The following is a 17,367-nucleotide window of genomic DNA, read 5'->3' as shown; positions in this document are numbered from 1 at the left end:
CTGCATGTCAGTCAAGAGGGCCCACGTGACATTGGTCAATGTGGCAGGTCAGGTATGAGCAGTTCTTTCGACGCTTCTGAGAGAGAAGGCCCGTGAATTCATCTGGCCCTTTATCTTAGCTCAACGCGCAATTCACTATTGGCCGTTGCCACTCAGATCGTGTCGTCACCGTCCCAACCCCTCTCCTTACCGCCGGCTGCACCACATTTAACCCCTGAAATAAATCCCTTAGGTAAGACAAGTTTTGCAAACATGGGCTCACACCAGTTGCTGTCAGATATATGCGTGGGCATTCACGACAGCCAATCCCCCAAACGTTCTTATGGTCGAGAAAAAAAATGACAGACCAGACCACGTACCTTTCACGTAAAATATGTATTTAAGTCGTTAAGCTCTTTGGTCGTGCAGCGCGTTAGTCAAACAAAAAAACAGTTGCGATGCATTATCGGTAAGGCTTCACTTGCGCAAAAATGCTTCAACTCGTACTCTCAAATACGAGTTTCAAGTACTTTCTTTATTGTGAGGTATGAAAAAGAAAGAAAAAAATAGAAAAAAAAAATAATATAAAAATAAAACCTCGGCCTGCACCATAATAATATAGCAGGCAATGCCAATGAGAAAAGAAAAATGAACAGGGCAGAGCCAAGTTAAATTTTGGAGGGGAAGGAGAACGGGACCCCAACCCAGAGTAGCGGACAAGAAAAAAAAAAAAAAAAAAAAAAAAAGAAACTACTGTTCACTGTCAACGCGTATTTGAAAGTACTAGTTGAAACATTTCTGCGTAAATGAAGTCTAACCTGTCCCCTACCCCTCCCTTAGAAGGCCTGCCAGGCACGCATCACGCGGTTGCACGCGCAAGATTTCTGCGTAAGCCGTTACTACACCTATACTTTCACTGCTAACAAGAAACACCCGCCGCTCCCCAAGTATGCGGATTTCAAAACGTCAATTAAGAGCTTTATTTCTCTCGCGCGCGCAACGCACGCCAGCTTCCACGAAACTGCATTGTTCTCTCTTCTCGTAAAGCCCTGCAGAGAAAACACTCGGGCAGGGAAAGTGAGAGAAAGGCCAGGCGGGTTCAGCCAAGCGGCATACAGAGGCGCACCGTTCCGAGCAGTTAAGCAGAAGCGCGCGCGACGTGCCTGCTTGTCGCACGGAGGAGAGCTGGCACGTAGCGTAGATACACGCGACACACACGACGACGCACCGAGCGCGCATGCGCGTTCCGATCCGGACCCCCCGGACTATAATTCAATAGAAGAGCAGCTTAGCAACATTACCGTTAGCGGAACGCGCGAGCGCGTCCTTGAACTACATTTATAGAAGCTCGGCGAGACGGAGAGTGAGGCAAGTGCGTTTAATGTTAGCCCGCTCTCTTTCTCATTGCTCTTTTTTTTATGTTTGCGTCTTCTTTTCTTTACGCTTGCTCGTTCCCGTGGTCTCGAGGGCTTGTCCTCACGTGAGAGAAAGCGACAGCGCTGAGCAGGCGACGGCTCATTAAGTCCCACACTGCGGCCGCCCGTACAGCGCGTCCGTATACACAAGCGCCACTTAATCTTCGGGCTGACGGTGCGCGTACACACAAAGTTTCTTTCCTATACACGACATTTTATTATTTTTATTTATCTTTTTTTTTTGCACGGGTATATAGATGGGCGGGCCGTCAGACATTTTGCTGAGTGCGCCGAAAGATGTCGCCAAATAAGATTCGTTTGAATCTATATACAGATAAAAGCACGTTTAAGGAGTTTATTTATATCTCGAGGGAACACGGCTCGGCAAGTTTTAGCTACTCTATAGAAGTACTTGACGTATAGCGTTAAAAAGGTGAAGTGTCAGGCCATCGTACTGCTTTTATATAGTTCATGATGTCGAGTTCGTGCCTGCCGCCTGCACGGCAACTTTGAACGCACGAAAGGCAATGTGGAACCATGGATGTGAACCAAAAAGCAGGATGAGTTAAAAATAACGTATGTCAGATAAAGGAGTCACTGACTTTCCACACACTATGCACTTTTCCGACAGGATCTTCTTGGGCGCCGCCGTAATCTCTTCTGGCCTGCTGTAAATATACGTGACCTCCCAAAAGAGCGCAGTACCGAAGCAGCAACGGTAGCCAGCCGGTGTATGTGTACTACATTGGCTTATCGGAAAAGGGTAAAAGAAATTAAAAGTTACAGACGAAGGGACGGTACTTAAAGGAAGGAGGGCAAATGAATGGTATGTCAAACGACTGTTTTCAATACAGCCGCACTTCAAAGTTTTCTTATTTCTAGCTTTCGTTTTCTTCGTTTCATGCGGCGCTCGGCTATAGAATGCATTCCGCTCTGTTGTGCCATACCTGCGAAATCCGGAATAGCTTCAGACGCCGGGAAACGCCCTATGAGTCAACGATCGCCGCCTGATTGTGCCACCTTTACGCAGCTTCCTGCCCGAGCAGCGTCTGACATAACCGCGGCGGAATATACGTAACGCAGACGTACGGCACGTGAGTAACCTTGCCCGCTGTGTTTATCCGCGATTCACGGTCTCTGATCCGTGAACACGGTGGATATCGTCGTCACGGCCGACTGCGCTATTGCGACTGTTGCGACCTGACTACGCAGTGTGCACCGCATGCTGTGCCTAGTGTTGCCGACTATGTTCAATACACCATACCTTTCTACCAAGCTGGGACTTGCATATGCTACCGTTCTCCTCCCGCTTCCTCTACACTATAATAATGAAGGGCGCAATCAATAGGGAGTGGAAGTACGATGCTTATTGAAAAGACTGTCTATCACAATTAGTTAACTTATAATACCTAACATATGTCCATGAAATACACATGGCAAGACTCACTGTTGCTGCCTTCCGGCGTGTTTATCAACGGCAAATGCTCAATTTAAGCACAAAACAGGGTAAGAAAGGGATGTTCGTCGCATTATACGGACTGGTCGGGGAATACCTCCATTGTCAGATGATTCAAGGCTGCAGAGAGGTGGGGCACGATTTCACGAAAACGGAATAAGTGTTACTGTAGCCTAGTGCAACTTTAGAAATCTGTGACATTTCATCCTCAAAGGCGTAAGCACACAAGCCTGCACCAATGGGCGTGCACTCCACCAAACTGACGTCATGACCCGGACGGCCGTGACCCGCAATTCGAGAACATTGCCTAGTGCATGAGCGGGACTGATTCTTTCGTCGCGGAGGCGACCTGCTGCCATGCTTCAGTCATCTGGGCAGCCGAGATGGTAGTACAGTGGTTACGACGCTCGGCTGCTGAGCCGAAGGACGCGGGTTCGATCCCGGCCGCGGCGGTCGCATTTCGATGGAGGTGACGCGCTAGAGCACTCTGTACCTAGATTTAGGTGCATGTTAAAGAACGTCAGAGGTTCGAAATTTCCAGAGCCCTTCCCTACGATGTGCCTCATTATCATATCGTGGTTTGGTACGTAAAAACCCAGCAAGTCTGTAGTTCATCTTGGCGGGACCTCTCCTGCCTTCTTATGTTGTACAGACTATATATATATAGTACATGATTCGCTCGTTGCTGAACTGAAGACAATGTATGTTCTTCAAACACTGTGCTATGGACTCACTCACTCACTCACTCACTCACTCACTCACTCACTCACTCACTCACTCACTCACTCACTCACTCACTACAGAAGCTCACGAACGATGCACTGGGAGGTCTCTCCGAATGAAAGCCGGCTTCAAACAAATCTACACAAACTTTAGCTGAGACTGGGCGTATGTGTCTTCACGTCGGAGGCGAGACGGCAAAGCAGCGGCTGCAAATCACCCTACTAAATCTACAACGACCGCACTCAAAACAAACGAACCGTGCACCCGAGACGTCGCAAGGAAATGGAACGCAGTCGAGACAAAAGGTGAACGCGCTTCGCTTACTCAAAACCCAGAACTGAAAATAATAAGCGCGCAGCCATTGCATGCGGCTACAGCGCCACCCTCTCTTATTATGAATGTCCGGACGACACAGCCGCCAGCGAAACGCTTCACAAAAGGACGTCGCTTTCGATTACACACGCATGGCGGAGCGAGGCAATGCCGGCGTGGCCGCTTCGCTAATCACATCGCTGCGTCTGCCGCAGCCGCCGCATCTGCGCCACTGCCGTCGCTCGTTCCAAGTCTATTCAAATGGACGCGAGCGAAATGCAGTGCCGCCGCCCAGCGGTTTCTATTGCGACGACGGTGGCCGTTCTCTGTCCCCGCCAGTCGATTCCGACAGGGCTTAGTATACATCAGAAAGAAGTGCCACCACCATTACGCCATGTTCTCGACACACACAGAGGCACGCACACTGACACCGTAGCACGAAGAGGCCGCGCACGCGATGCGGATGCAAAGACACAAAGAGAGCGAGAGTTCCCATCATTTTCTTTCTCGGGCCGACGCCGCGCACACCCGCTCCATCGTTCTGTGTTTGTCTTTCGGATGAGTCCCAGCGCTGCATCTCCACGGCAGTCGCCGAACTCCTTTTGTCATGCGAAGCCCCGCACGTTACATCTCTCTCTCTCTCTTTGTTTCTTTCGTCTTCTTGCTCACGCGGCAAAACGCGTGGTTCCTCCCGCTATTTTCCATTGTGCGCACGACGCCCCTAGCTACTAACCCTAATCAACGAGCCTCCGTGGGGAGCACGCGCATGCGCAAATGGGAGGGGGCACGGCGACAAGCGAAACCCTAATTAGGGTAATCGTTTCATAACGGGAATCCCCAGGGGTTGCCGCCTCCTTGCAGAGCGCGCGGAGTGCACGCATGAGCGAGGTTGGGAAGAAGAGCCGTTTCTATTCCGATTGCACTGAAGTAAGGAAAGAGCCGCGAGCGTACCAATGATGGGGGACACGCAAACAAACGAACCGTAAATGAAGTGCTGGGTATGAATATAGAAACCAATGGCCCTGGGGCCGTGAACTTTTGCGGTGTCGCGCTAGCGTTTTTGCCTGTCATGAACGAATGAAAGAAATGATAAAGGAACGCGGTGGTGCCACTTCCATTGAAACTCTGGCTAGGACAACGCGACCATCACGAAAAGCTATGTGGTCGTATGACTCGGTCTGTAGCGGTTTCCCTTACAGTCGCTCTTGCACTAATTATCTTCGTGATGACAAAGTTTTGCCAAGCTCTGTATACCTTTCTTACATTTTCGAAGTCCTTTTGACAGCGTGGTGGCGAATGATCTTTATTTTTCCATTGCGAATTTCGCACTTTGCAGGAATGATAGCTGAACTTTTTTGCCCGACACATAGGAAGTGCTTGGTTTATGCCTTATGAACAGCGTCTCTGTGCTAATGTTATTGAGAATACGGCATCAGATTTGCAAAAGATTCCCCCATGCATAGTGACACGGACGCGTAGACAGGAGCCAACACCATTGCACCAAAGCTGAATAAACATTCAAGAGGCATTTCAGTTCGTACTACTTGAGAACTTTATGAAATGTTTCGTGCAGCTCTCTTGCATTATCCCTAAATACAGTAATACTGTCGTAATATCACACTATTTTACGCAATAAAAAGCAAACTTCACGCGAGCACCAACCCCAATTTTCCTACTTATATACATGTTAGAGAACTGCAGAACCTATTTTAATTAAATGTATTGCATTGCAACGAGAAAGCTGAAGTATCCCGACTGTTGGACGCCAAGCTTTCGTTTAATGCATACATCCGTATTTAACAGATATAAGCTTCTCAATGTCAAGACGTTCGAAAGAATTATACAACAAAGTTTTAAAGTCGCTAACTCCGTATCAGAAGCAGGTACACTACAGCTCTGCAAGCTGCATCTCCTAGGGCACCTGGCGCGGACAAATGACATCCGACGTTGCCGCTTACGAAAAACTGTCGCAATGCTTACGAGCGTTTCGCGAAATTCGTATAGGTACCTAAGCAGTACGTACCGTGCAGACCGACGTTTAATACCAGCATCGATCGGTTGGTCGATTGAAACAGGTAACGTTTAGCAAAAGAAATACGATACACATTTAATACCTACGGCCCACATTGAAAACCCACTCCATAAAGCTCTTAGAACATAACTTTTCTTTTTACACACACCAAACTTCTGATAGTGTCATACTGCTATGGATGCCGCGAAAAATGATTTCTCTGTAGCCCACTTACTTAGACGGGTGCTCATTTCCGCGTTACAGTACTTTCCAAGTAGCGCAAAAATTTTCCAGGTAGCAGTGTGCGCTTCCTCGCTGACTTAGCTAAGGTGCTCGCCATTCATGAGAGACGTGACGATCTGATTACCGCAGTGCCAACAGTTTACGCAACTATTACGGAACATTTACGCAACTTTCTCTTTCTTTCAGTCTTCTCTATGTATTCCGTTCAGTTTTGCGGCTGGTATAACTTACATAGAGAATTCGACATTCTGACTCGTATCAGTTGTTCGTGCCCTCGCAATCACCCGCTTCGAGGAAGAGTTTGTGAAATCGCAAGAGCGCCGCTGACCATTGACTTAACTATTGATAAACGCACGCGCGGTGTATAAAGATAGAACACATAATCGCATATATACAGAGGGAGGTTGCAATTCCTCGAAAAAAAGATCCGGGTAAAAGAAAAAAAAAGTGTCACTGCAGTGCTCTTGCGGCAACGGTCGAAGTGGAGCTGGCAATGGAATTACACTTCCATCGACCTTTATCACAATTCTGTTGTTACACATAGGAAAAAGATAAAGAATGGGAAAAATATAAGGAATTTTCGTGGAACTCCTTTCGTGAATTCCTGTTCAATGCAAAAGCAGGCTCTGGCCGCTGCTCAGATTGACAAACATGCAGTATGTAAATGTCGTTTATTTATAGCCACTTGATAACCTAGATAAGATCGCATCAGATAGACCCAGCTAGCGTAGGACTGACTTAACTGGGCATAGTTAACGAAAGCTTTTCTCTTGAAGCGAATATAAGAATATATTAATGACGGTAAGTCATAGTTGCGTGGGGGCATTGGCCCAGAGGAAGATAGGTGCTCAGGCGATTGCGGATCAATATTTGCATTGTACACGTACAAAAAACTTACGAGATATAACACAGAGCTTTGGATTAACGAACGCAGGCGGCTTGCGTACCCGATAACCTAAAGTCCACTTTTTTAGTATACCCAAGTGCGCACGCAAGTGCGGTGCAAGCCTATTCTTCTCCTAATCTAAAACTCTCTAATAAATCACGCGAAATGCGGTACAGGTCCAAATTACCATTTCATTGACACCACCGCCTCGCAGAAATGAGAAAAAGACCACTGAATGATGATTGCGCATACGATCGGCCCTATACCTCGCGGTCCAAATATACATGTACACTATATCATCATCATCATCATCATCTGCAGGGCAAAGGCCTCTCCTATGCTCCGCCAATCAACCCGGTCCTGTGCTTTTTGCTGCCACGTTATACCTACAAACTTCTTAATCTCAGCTACCCACTAATTTTCTGTCTCCCCCTCACGCGTTTGCCATCTCTTGGAATCCAGTAAGCTACCCTTAATGACCACCGGTTATCCTGCCAACGTGCTACGTGCCCGGCCCATATCCATTTCTTCTTCTTGATTTCAACTACACTATATATACATGCACAAATATATACAGCATAAAGTGCGATCCCCAAGCTATACTATCAGCGCGAGTTCAAACTCAAACGAGAAGAAAACGATTAAAATGCCTTTGATGAGCTTCCAAGTGCGCGTGAATTTTGAACAGCGACTTCCGACTCTAGAACGTACGCTAGTGGCCAATGTATCGCTTCGAAAGCGGCACAGGATATTTACACGAGGTGCTCCCGTGTAATTACCCGAAATTAAGAGAGCGCGATTAGCTCATTTCCGTTCAGGTTTCACATTATGTTGATGGTGCATTCAGTGGTAACGTTAGGATGGTCCTTGTAGGAGCGTGAACAGGCCCGCAGATTGAGGACAGTACATATCCTTTCGTACATTACACGCAGCTGCGGTCAGCTTACTAGTTTACAGTCAGATCATATGACTTTCATTGCGCGCCTTACTGGATTAAGTTTTGGGCCTGACAGCTGCGAAATAACACGCCTCTGCCATTCACACTGCGTCCTCGCAAAACGCAAATAAAAAAAGAAACAGAATGAGAGGGCTCCAATATATAAAAAGCTGACTAAATTATATATATATATATATATATATATATATATATATATATATATATATATATATATATATATATATATATATATATATACCTTTTTGGTGATATAGCATAACACATGTAAATATGCAGAAGGATCACTTCTTCTCGACGGCCTTTGCATTATGAAATTTTATACGTTGAATGTTGCGGAACTGTTTTTCCATTTGCTCCCATGAAGAAAAGCCCGGCGTAATTGTGAAATAAATGGCTTCTTGGTCGACCACGCTAATGTGTAAAAATTTACCAGGATGTAACCTGAGTATAACGTTTACACAGCGATGCAGTTTCTGGCCCCCACCCCTACTGCTTGCACTTTGACTTTTCATTTCCTGTGCACAAGTTCGCCCAATAAAGAGTTTCGTCTTTAAGAGCCCGACTGCCGCCTTCTTCGCCGCCACGACCACGTGACAATATTAATTAGAGCCACCCGTCCAGTTTTAACCGACACTTAAGGCTTCATTTATACTTGCATGAAGAGAAGGCATTAGAAGAACCTAACGGTTTACACGACCATTTTTTTTAAATATCGCTTCTGCTCGACTTTAAGAATTGGGAACACAAACAAAGAAGTGTATGGAAAAAGCGTTGACAAGTCGATTAATTTTCGCTTCAGCCAACGTTTGCCCAACCTCGAGCGCGCGTCGTTCAAAGGCGCCTCTCAGCGTTGGCTTTTTCAAGCGGAAGAGTTTGATATTAGCGGCTGTGAAATAGTCGTTAACGTCAGTGTAGGCTAATCACCCTTACGGACGACCATCAATCAAGCCCACTTCAGCAAAGGGTGTGGGGGGGTACACGGCGAAGTATCGGTAATAGCGGACGAGACGACTGTTGTGGTGAGATTATAAACCCCGTACATGTTTTCCGTAACAATGAGTTTCCGGTAGGCGTTGTTCCAGATATAGCGTTCCGGGTTTTGTTTCACGAGCCCGTTATCGTAGAATTAAATAGAGAACAAGAGAGAGAGGCGCTTCCTTGGGGTGGGCGGCACCCGCAAACACCAGGCCATTCAGGATACGGTTCATTAACTATCGACTGTTCAAAAGACACGCCACCGCCAAAAGCCAGAATTACAGGGTTGCTCAACGATCACGCCGGAAAGCTAGCGCAGTCACGGTTGGGCCTTATTTTGGCAATGGGGGTGATCTGCACAATCCTTTGTCAAGAACGATGCCGCGGTTACTTGTCTTGTTCGTTGTACAGGCATACGCAGCGTTATTTTCACTGCAGACATCTATCTGTCTACCCGACCAAAAAAGCAACGGTAACGTGTCAGGAACAAAAACTTGATTAGACGCGAGACAAGATCCGGCGCAACTATAGCTTCGGGTGTGTAATTAAGGCACCTAAAGTTGTCTTCCCGCGAAGAGCGTATATACGACGTAATGAAGACGTGCACCTTGTGTCTTATGCTTCACATGGACGAAGCGCTGTTGTGGTAGACGCGTTCTACGCCGGATTAATGAAAGTCGGGATGAACGGTTTAAGTACAAGTCGAGAGAGAAAAGGACAGATCTGCAACAATTTCGTCGGTGAATATTTCTTATAAGCAGCCGATTCGTTGCTTATTATGCCGAACGGTGGCCCGTGTAGGTCTAAGCTTTAATAATTTTTTCTATATGAAATGTCCTACCTTGGCAGAAACAGTTTCCCCTGCTATTTCTATCGCTAAGTTTGGCATTGCTGTTTCCATTACAGGTATCGACAATGGATCTGGAATCAACATCGAAGTTCAAACAAAGAAAATGACATAACGTAAATGCAAATGTTCATTCCAGGTAGACTAGTCTAGAGGGCCTAATGGAGTAGTCCAAATCAAATAAACGAAAAGGAAGTCAAAGGGGCTCGTGCTCAGCAGTCGCTACCTTGACTCAGATGCGAGGCATGAAAGAACGTTTCGTTCTTAAAAACTTTTCATTTCGGGGCATCTCCAAAATTTTTTTCAAACGCTGGCAAGCAAAACATATTGCCAACGCATGTCCCAATGGTGACACTAATCCTGGATGCTAAAACGTGGGTTCAATTAGTAACGGACGGTATCTCCACCTATTTAGACAAAGTTCACAGCTGCGCCTTACCGAACACAGTAAAGTTCCTGCGTAGTTATTAACGTGTCCTGGGAATTCGTAATCCTGGGAAAACAAGGGCACCGTTTTTCTGTGCTTTGGTCTTGGCGATACTTTTCCTATGCATCGTTAAGCTCATCTATTTCATGAAAGCACAATCGGAACGAAGTTATCAAAAGGTATTAAATTGAGAACACGAGCGAGGAACTGAGAATCCAGTCTGGAACTTAAACTCAACTTTTCTTGTCTGTGGTCCTTGTAAGACTTGACTTTTCATGATAACGTTTACACTTACCGGTTGCCTTGTACGATATTATAGGTCATTGAATAAGGCACGAATAACGTCAACGCCAGCGGCGAAAGGAAGGACGATGTCTTACCGTTGCCGTGCCATATTTTCGTAGTGCGGATCCCGTATTTCAAAACTCCATGCGACGTCTCCGAGGAGCGACAGTGGGTCAACAGCCGCAAGAAAGCCACTCACACACCCGCAGATGTGTATGTATATGCGACAGGTGTTTGATGAGAGACCGTGTTTCCGTACACACTTCGGGGACCGCGCAACTCGGAAGGACCGAACTCGACGGGAGACCGGGCGTCCACGCCACGCACACGCAAACAGTGCTCCCTTTGGCTTTCCGAGAAGTCGTGTGAGCGACTGTGAAGACAGCGAGCGGTGCTTCAGCTCCACTAGCTGCGTAGGTGAGGAGGAAAACCAAGGTGTGTGCGTGTGTGTGTGTGTGTGTATGTGTGTGGAAGGGGCTCGTCTATTCCGAGCAGGCAAGCACGGAGTTAGACGAGGCGCAAAGAAGAACCCCAGAGACCCGGTGACACGAAAAGTCGCCCCCCTTCCCCCCTCTTTCTCATTTCCTCCAACCTTCCTGTTCCTCTGCCCGCCTCATCGCTCCGTCAACGCTGCCAGCGCGACAAGCGAACAAAAGAAAGGCACGTCGATGGCGACAGTGCAGGTTAGGCGCTCTCTTTGCGGCGGAAGCGCAAACCGCGGCGAGGAAGGAAAATATAGGATTGTCGGTTTTTCTGCCCGAGAAGGTTGGGTATTTAGAGGAACGGCACAAAGTGGGCTCGCTCGGACAGACTGAAGGCGCCGGGTTCTTTTCGCGACGCAGTGACCCGACTCATTTTGAAGACGATCAGCACAAACCTGTATAATTTTTGCAGAGTGACGTTTACCCCGGCATGCTATTTTTTTCTTTTGTTTTTTCTCAGCCTAATTTCCAACCACCTGAATGGTGGACCTAATCAGCAAACAAACCGAATCTATGAGAAGGCACCAGAAGGTTCTCTCTTGTTCTCTGGCTTCCCACGTACTTACTGTGAACGATCGAAAACCCCAGAATGTAGTCGGAAGCTGATATAAGCGTGCGAAGGTCAAGGAGCCAGTCAGTCAGTGAATTAATCGGAAAAGCGATATATTACCAACCAACGGTGGTTTCCGCGTTGCAATCGACAAGTGATAAAAATTACTTCAGCGCCGTGAACTACTGACTGGAAACATTGGTGAATATCAAGGACATTTCGACTTCTTAGAGCCAAGTGGGCATGCACTGGATTATTTGTTACTGCCTGAATTGAGACTATACGTGTTCGTGTGTTCTGTCAACTCTGGGCTCTCGCTTCGTCTTTGGACTACAAGCGGCGTTCACTGGCGCACCAAAGGGCCGGCCCTTAACTGTCGGTGCTTTCGGGGGTCGTTTCGGGTGGATCGATACGTAAGTTTTCGCGATATGCATCAATTTCACGGGGGTTTCACATCTGTATTGCCCTTAAATAGTATGCCTCAGCCCCATTATAAGAATGCTGCCACGTGCCAGGTTTAATGCAAGGCGTTACCCTGCAATACTTTATTTTACAACAGAAAGGACATTACTATTAGGTCCTGTTGTGTCAGGAACCTTCTGCCACCCCCCCCCCTTCCTGCCACACAAACTCACACACACAAATCAGTCAGGTATTAGGCACATTGACGTGCTTCATAGCACGTCAATGCTTCAGTGAAGCACGTGCTTCATAGCACGTGCTTCATACCGCGGCCTGCTTCGCACGGCCGCGGTATTTTCACAACGCGGCACGTGGCCTCTGGGATTCATAATATCGCGTGCCATTCGTGAAGCCATCGAATACCCGTCGTGCCCGCGTAATCTGCCTGCTGTATTGTTTGCCGAGGCGAAAGCGAGCACTTTTCTTTTAGGGGGGGGGGGGGCTGTCTTTGACACAAACTTTTGAATCCTTTGCTGCGCGCAGCACAATAATAGAGTATTTTAACAGTGGTGATTTACCATACGGAAAGCACGGAAATACCGTACCGTCGTGGGCGGCACGCTGTTATTTTAATCTGCAAGACCTGTATTAGCCACCATAATAATGGCATCGTGTTACCGTAAGCATCAAACAACTGGTGCAGCTAAAGCATTTTTGAAACGTGGTACATTTGCCACGAAGGGTAATATCGTAGCGCAAACTGTATGGTATTACCGCGTCGACGCCATAACACCCTGATGAAAACAAAAAGCGCAGATAGATTGAACGGGCAAGAGAAAGTGCTTCATACACGGTGGCCGACGTTCCGATAGAAAGGCCTCTATCTATAGAAAGGCCTACAAGGCGCCTTTGACAAATATAGCTCCTCCTATCGAAACGTCAGCTAGGATGTCTGCAGCACTTTCTCCTGCTCCTTCAACCTATCTGCTAGAACGACCTGTTATTGGACTCTCATGTTCACAGAACCTTTGACTAAGTGTTGGCAGACGTTTCCGACTACGTTCGTTGCAACTGCAACTGTTGCGGGGCCTCTTGAGAGACACCCCGTAGTAATGTAACCACCAAGAAAACTTTGCCAGGTCTTTACTAACCAACTCTCGAAGCGCACACGTGCGGTGAGTCATACATACACTGCGTCGAGGCCTTATCTGATTGACCTGGTTTCGCTCGCCATTGCGCAATTGCTACAGCGCGCTCGATCAACCGGCTCGCCTCTTCGCTCGCTCTCTTTCTGTCTAACCCAAGAGAAGATCGACTAAAAAAAAAATCTGCATGAGAAGCGGGCGTCGGTCGAGAGGCCGTAATGAAAATGTGGGGCTGTGCCGAATAACGCGTAACCACGATCACGCTCGACATCCATGGTGCCTGCTCGTGCGTTGCACGTCGATATGCGACAGCGGCGCGACGGTGAACTCGAAAGAGTGAGCGGAGCGTGTGCATCTATACGCTCTGCGCGCCGATACACCGGAAATGCCTAATGCAGATGATTCTTTTTGACGACCGTCACCGCCTGCACATGTCGCCTGCGTTAGATATATTATACACGATAGAAGAAAAAAAAACGAACAGAGATCCGGCCGCTTCTCTTCGGACGCGTGATCCGAAGCTTGTAGGTTCGTTCCCTGCCGGCGGCAAGTTGTCTCTTCGCTTACTATAATTTATTGACGTTTACATGATAGTTACTTCACTATACAGCTGGTTAACCTCCCAGCCTTTCCTCTTTGTATCTCTCTCTCTATCTCTAAAAGACTACAAATAATGTTCCCAATGCCTTCCTTGGCCTTATTGTCTGTTAGTTTCATTAGGTTCAGTCTAACAAAGAAAACGAGCCCTTGATCCACTCTCCTTCCTTCCTTCAAAAAAAAAACGAAAGAGTTAAGAATCACGCACTCGTATAAGATCTCAAAGATCTTCACAGTAGCAGTTTATAAAAAAAAAAGAAAAATCGCAGGAAGCTCCTAAATGTATACTTGAACCCACACTCAAAACTCTATAGCACTTTAGAAGTTTTCTGTATAGCTACGCTTATATTCAGAGTTAAATGGTTTGGTGACTATTTTACCTTCTATAGGCCCTCATTAACACCGTTCTTCGATACGCATATTTGTCATTGCAGAGGACGAGAATAAGATAGCGGGTAGGACAGATATATACAGGAAGGAGCTATATTTACGTGAGTATGTACTAATAAAGAAACTAGGTGCGGTGTGCACAATAATTTTTATTCGTGAAAATTATTCGATAGCGCTCGTCACGCGTTTAGTAAAACGCTTTGCTGGGCGAGTTGGTTCAAGACTTTTGAAGACAAAAACCGTAGCGCAAAAGGAACAAGGAGAGTGCCGGTCCCGTGTTCTTGCGTTGTCCGTGTTCCTTTTGCGCCACGGATCACAGCAGAAGGCTACACTGCTGTGATCAGCCTCAAGTGTTCTTAAAGCTGCACTATCTCAGAGGAAAGCGATGATTCCAATCAATCAATCAATCAATCAATCAATCAATCAATCAATCAATCAATCAATTGTACCACGTATTGTGCTGGGCAAAAACCTTCAGCTGACTGCAATTACTTCAGTATTGTGTACTGAAGTGGTTGCAGCTGTACCTAGTCCTCAGCCGCGTGACTGCCCCATAGAAGCTGCATCCGTTTCTCGAACATTTCACATGTTACCATTTCTGTGATTCACGTCTCTTATTCAGCTTCAGTAATGGCTGTTTACTGCTTTCACCTGAACTGTCAGCTGCTTGCGTTTCTATCTAACTGCTATCACTCGCGCGTAACGTTACATGCCTCACTTCCTCTTTCATCACTCGCTTTTTATAGCGAGCACGGCTGTCACAACCATAGAAGTGAAGGAGGAACAGGACTTCCCGAATGCAGCCAGCGTGACACTTTGTTTTTTGTGTTTGACACTTAGCAACGAACGCCGCCTTCATTAAAAAAAAAAGAGACAAATATCAGCTTTGGCCAGAAGGATATGAAAATAGCTCACGATGTAACATTGGAACGAAAAAATAAAAAAAAAGAAGACAATGGCATGCCCGCATTCGGCACCAGAGGCTATGAATATGGAAGACGCCTTCGATCGATGGCTCGGAAGTTCCGACAGTGCATTTACATATAACCCTGGGCACTAAATTATGATGGTGGCGCAGGGAGCTCAAGATTGCCGTAGAGCTATAGCCACGACTTCAATACTATCATCAATCTTGAGGCGCTAATACCATAGGTTGCGAATAGATACAGAGCATTCTACAGCTACCAAAGCTACAGGGTGCTTCGAACATTGCCAACCTCGCTCTTTAAGACACGGCTGCAGGCGAAAATCGGCTAGCAAATATATACACTACTGGCCCTATATTTCTTTGTCATTTTACTTTTATACACCAGAGCATATATTAATTAACATTCTCCTCCTCTCTCTCTTTCTCCTTGCCAATTGTGAACGGTGATATCGTGGCCTACCGAATTTATTCGTAGTTTACCAGCACTGGTTAGCCGTGGCCAATCTTGGCTTGTGCTGATTTATGATGTTGGCTAAATGATGGCGTCTGTTGCTATTCTTGGCAAACGTACATACACTACCCGCTGTGTTAGCAGCAACATCGTCTTCACTCCATCTCAATCCAGGCATTGAGTTATTGGTCTTCGTTATAAAGAGGCAGCAACCCGACTTGGCTCTACCTTCATTTTTTCTCTATTTCGACGGGCTGCAGGCAGAACGGCGTTCCAGTTTGCATTTCACATGAAGAACACTATTTCGCCGAGGCGCCTATCCGGAATGAAGTACGCCGTCTTCCAGACGCCGAGCGGCCTAAAGAAAGAAAGAAAGAAAGAAAGAAAGAAAGAAAGAAAGAAAGAAAGAAAGAAAGAAAGAAAGAAAGAAAGAAAGAAAGAAAGAAAGAAAGAAAGAAAGAAAGAAAGAAAGAAAGAAAGAAAGAAAGAAAGAGCGCGTGACCTCTTCTTGTTTACGAGCTCACCGCATGAAGGTGCCCCGTCCCTCGAATTTCCAGCTTATATCGCGCGCACACCGCGTTAGCAGCAGCAGGACCCCTTGTTTGTCTGGGCACTGCAGCGTCTCGACACTACCGTTTCCCAGGACACTCCCGGGAGCAAATGCTCCCGTTCCCGGGCTGTCACGGTTTTTTTTCTGTGTGGAAGTCGGAGAGAAGGAGGAGTTGTACGAACAAACGCAACAGACGCCGCAATAGTTCAAACAAGGCGTGCCTTGTAGCCGCGCAGAGACATATAGCTCCACGTCTGAAGACGACGCAGTGTCAAGGAATGGCTACAGCGATATGTACACATACTTCAGTGACGCGCCTTGCACCGTAGCGACAGTTGTTATACGAAAGTGGCCTTGAGTCTAGTCGTTTTAGTGTCAACCGTAGCCGCTAGTGGCTCTCGTACCGTACCGAGCGCAACTGCAGATGACGTTTCCGGTGGTTTATTGGGTCATGCGAGGGTCCAATGTAGGTGCGTCAGCCATTCCAATGCGAATGTGACATCGCAAAGTCAACCCAAATCCAGAGGTGACGACATAATGTTTGGAGTGGGTAATTTGTGATGGCAACTGTAACTCTAAAGAAGCATCAATTTGTCACCTAGGCTATACTGTCAGAATCTAGTGGACGACCAACAAGCGCGTGTGTTGAAGTTCATATCATCGTGAACAAGAAGTCTTTTATAACTAGCTTTGTGTTTAGGTACCATTGTGTTCATTTGTTGTCGCCGTTCTATTTCCGACTCGTAGAGATGTAGTAGACTCAGTATGCAATACAAAGTTTTGCTATTAGCAGCAGATACCACAACACACATCTATCGAACCATGCGATAAACAAGTTCTATTGTGAAGGTTGTGTAAGAAGAGTCATGAGCGAACTGCGATCACTGGCGAAGTCAAGGTTACAAAAAAAAAAGAACGATGTACGCGTGCATCTTTACCTTGAGTTGGTCATCACTAATATTCCTCCTGTTATCTTAACAACTTCATCATGCTACCTGACCGGAAGAGCTTCCTTCAAACTCTTCGACTATTAACCCATATATGCCCACTGTCCTACATATAGGACGCTTCTTTGGTGCTCTCTAACATCTCTATTTCTTTGGCTGATGACTAGCGCCACCTACAGCACATCAAGCAGGCCTCATTCTCAACGTGTGCAAGCCTAGACATTGCTTGTTTTCCATGCTGCCACTTGCCGACCGCTTTCTCCGGGCAAACGCGTTCTTTGTGTGAAAGACGTCATGGAGAGGAAGAAGTGCAATGTTTATGTGCACGTGAACTGTTTCAAGGCTTTTTGCGGAGTACACGAGTCAACAGAACATTATCTGATTCACTGTAACAGATACTCTTCCTTG

General features: G+C 46.7%; 1 protein-coding gene across 3 annotated transcripts in view; it reads right to left on the bottom strand.

Annotated features, from left to right (window-relative positions):
• The window catches only part of LOC119386996 (rap guanine nucleotide exchange factor 4), a 387,003-nt gene that overhangs the window by 241,600 nt on the left and 128,036 nt on the right, over positions 1-17,367 (bottom strand). The window contains exon 1 of one of the 3 annotated variants that reach the window (XM_049413333.1): positions 10,613-10,636. The exons of the other annotated variants lie outside the window; for them this stretch is intronic. The gene's annotated coding sequence lies outside the window, so the exon portion shown is untranslated. Of the gene's footprint in view, positions 1-10,612; positions 10,637-17,367 lie in introns of those variants that run through there. 3 annotated transcript variants of the gene reach the window in all.

The sequence above is a fragment of the Rhipicephalus sanguineus genome, chromosome 3 (assembly GCF_013339695.2).
Source record: "Rhipicephalus sanguineus isolate Rsan-2018 chromosome 3, BIME_Rsan_1.4, whole genome shotgun sequence".
Lineage (NCBI taxonomy): Eukaryota > Metazoa > Arthropoda > Arachnida > Ixodida > Ixodidae > Rhipicephalus > Rhipicephalus sanguineus.
Note: the sequence above shows the minus strand (reverse complement) of the source record. Positions and strands in the feature narration are given on the sequence as shown.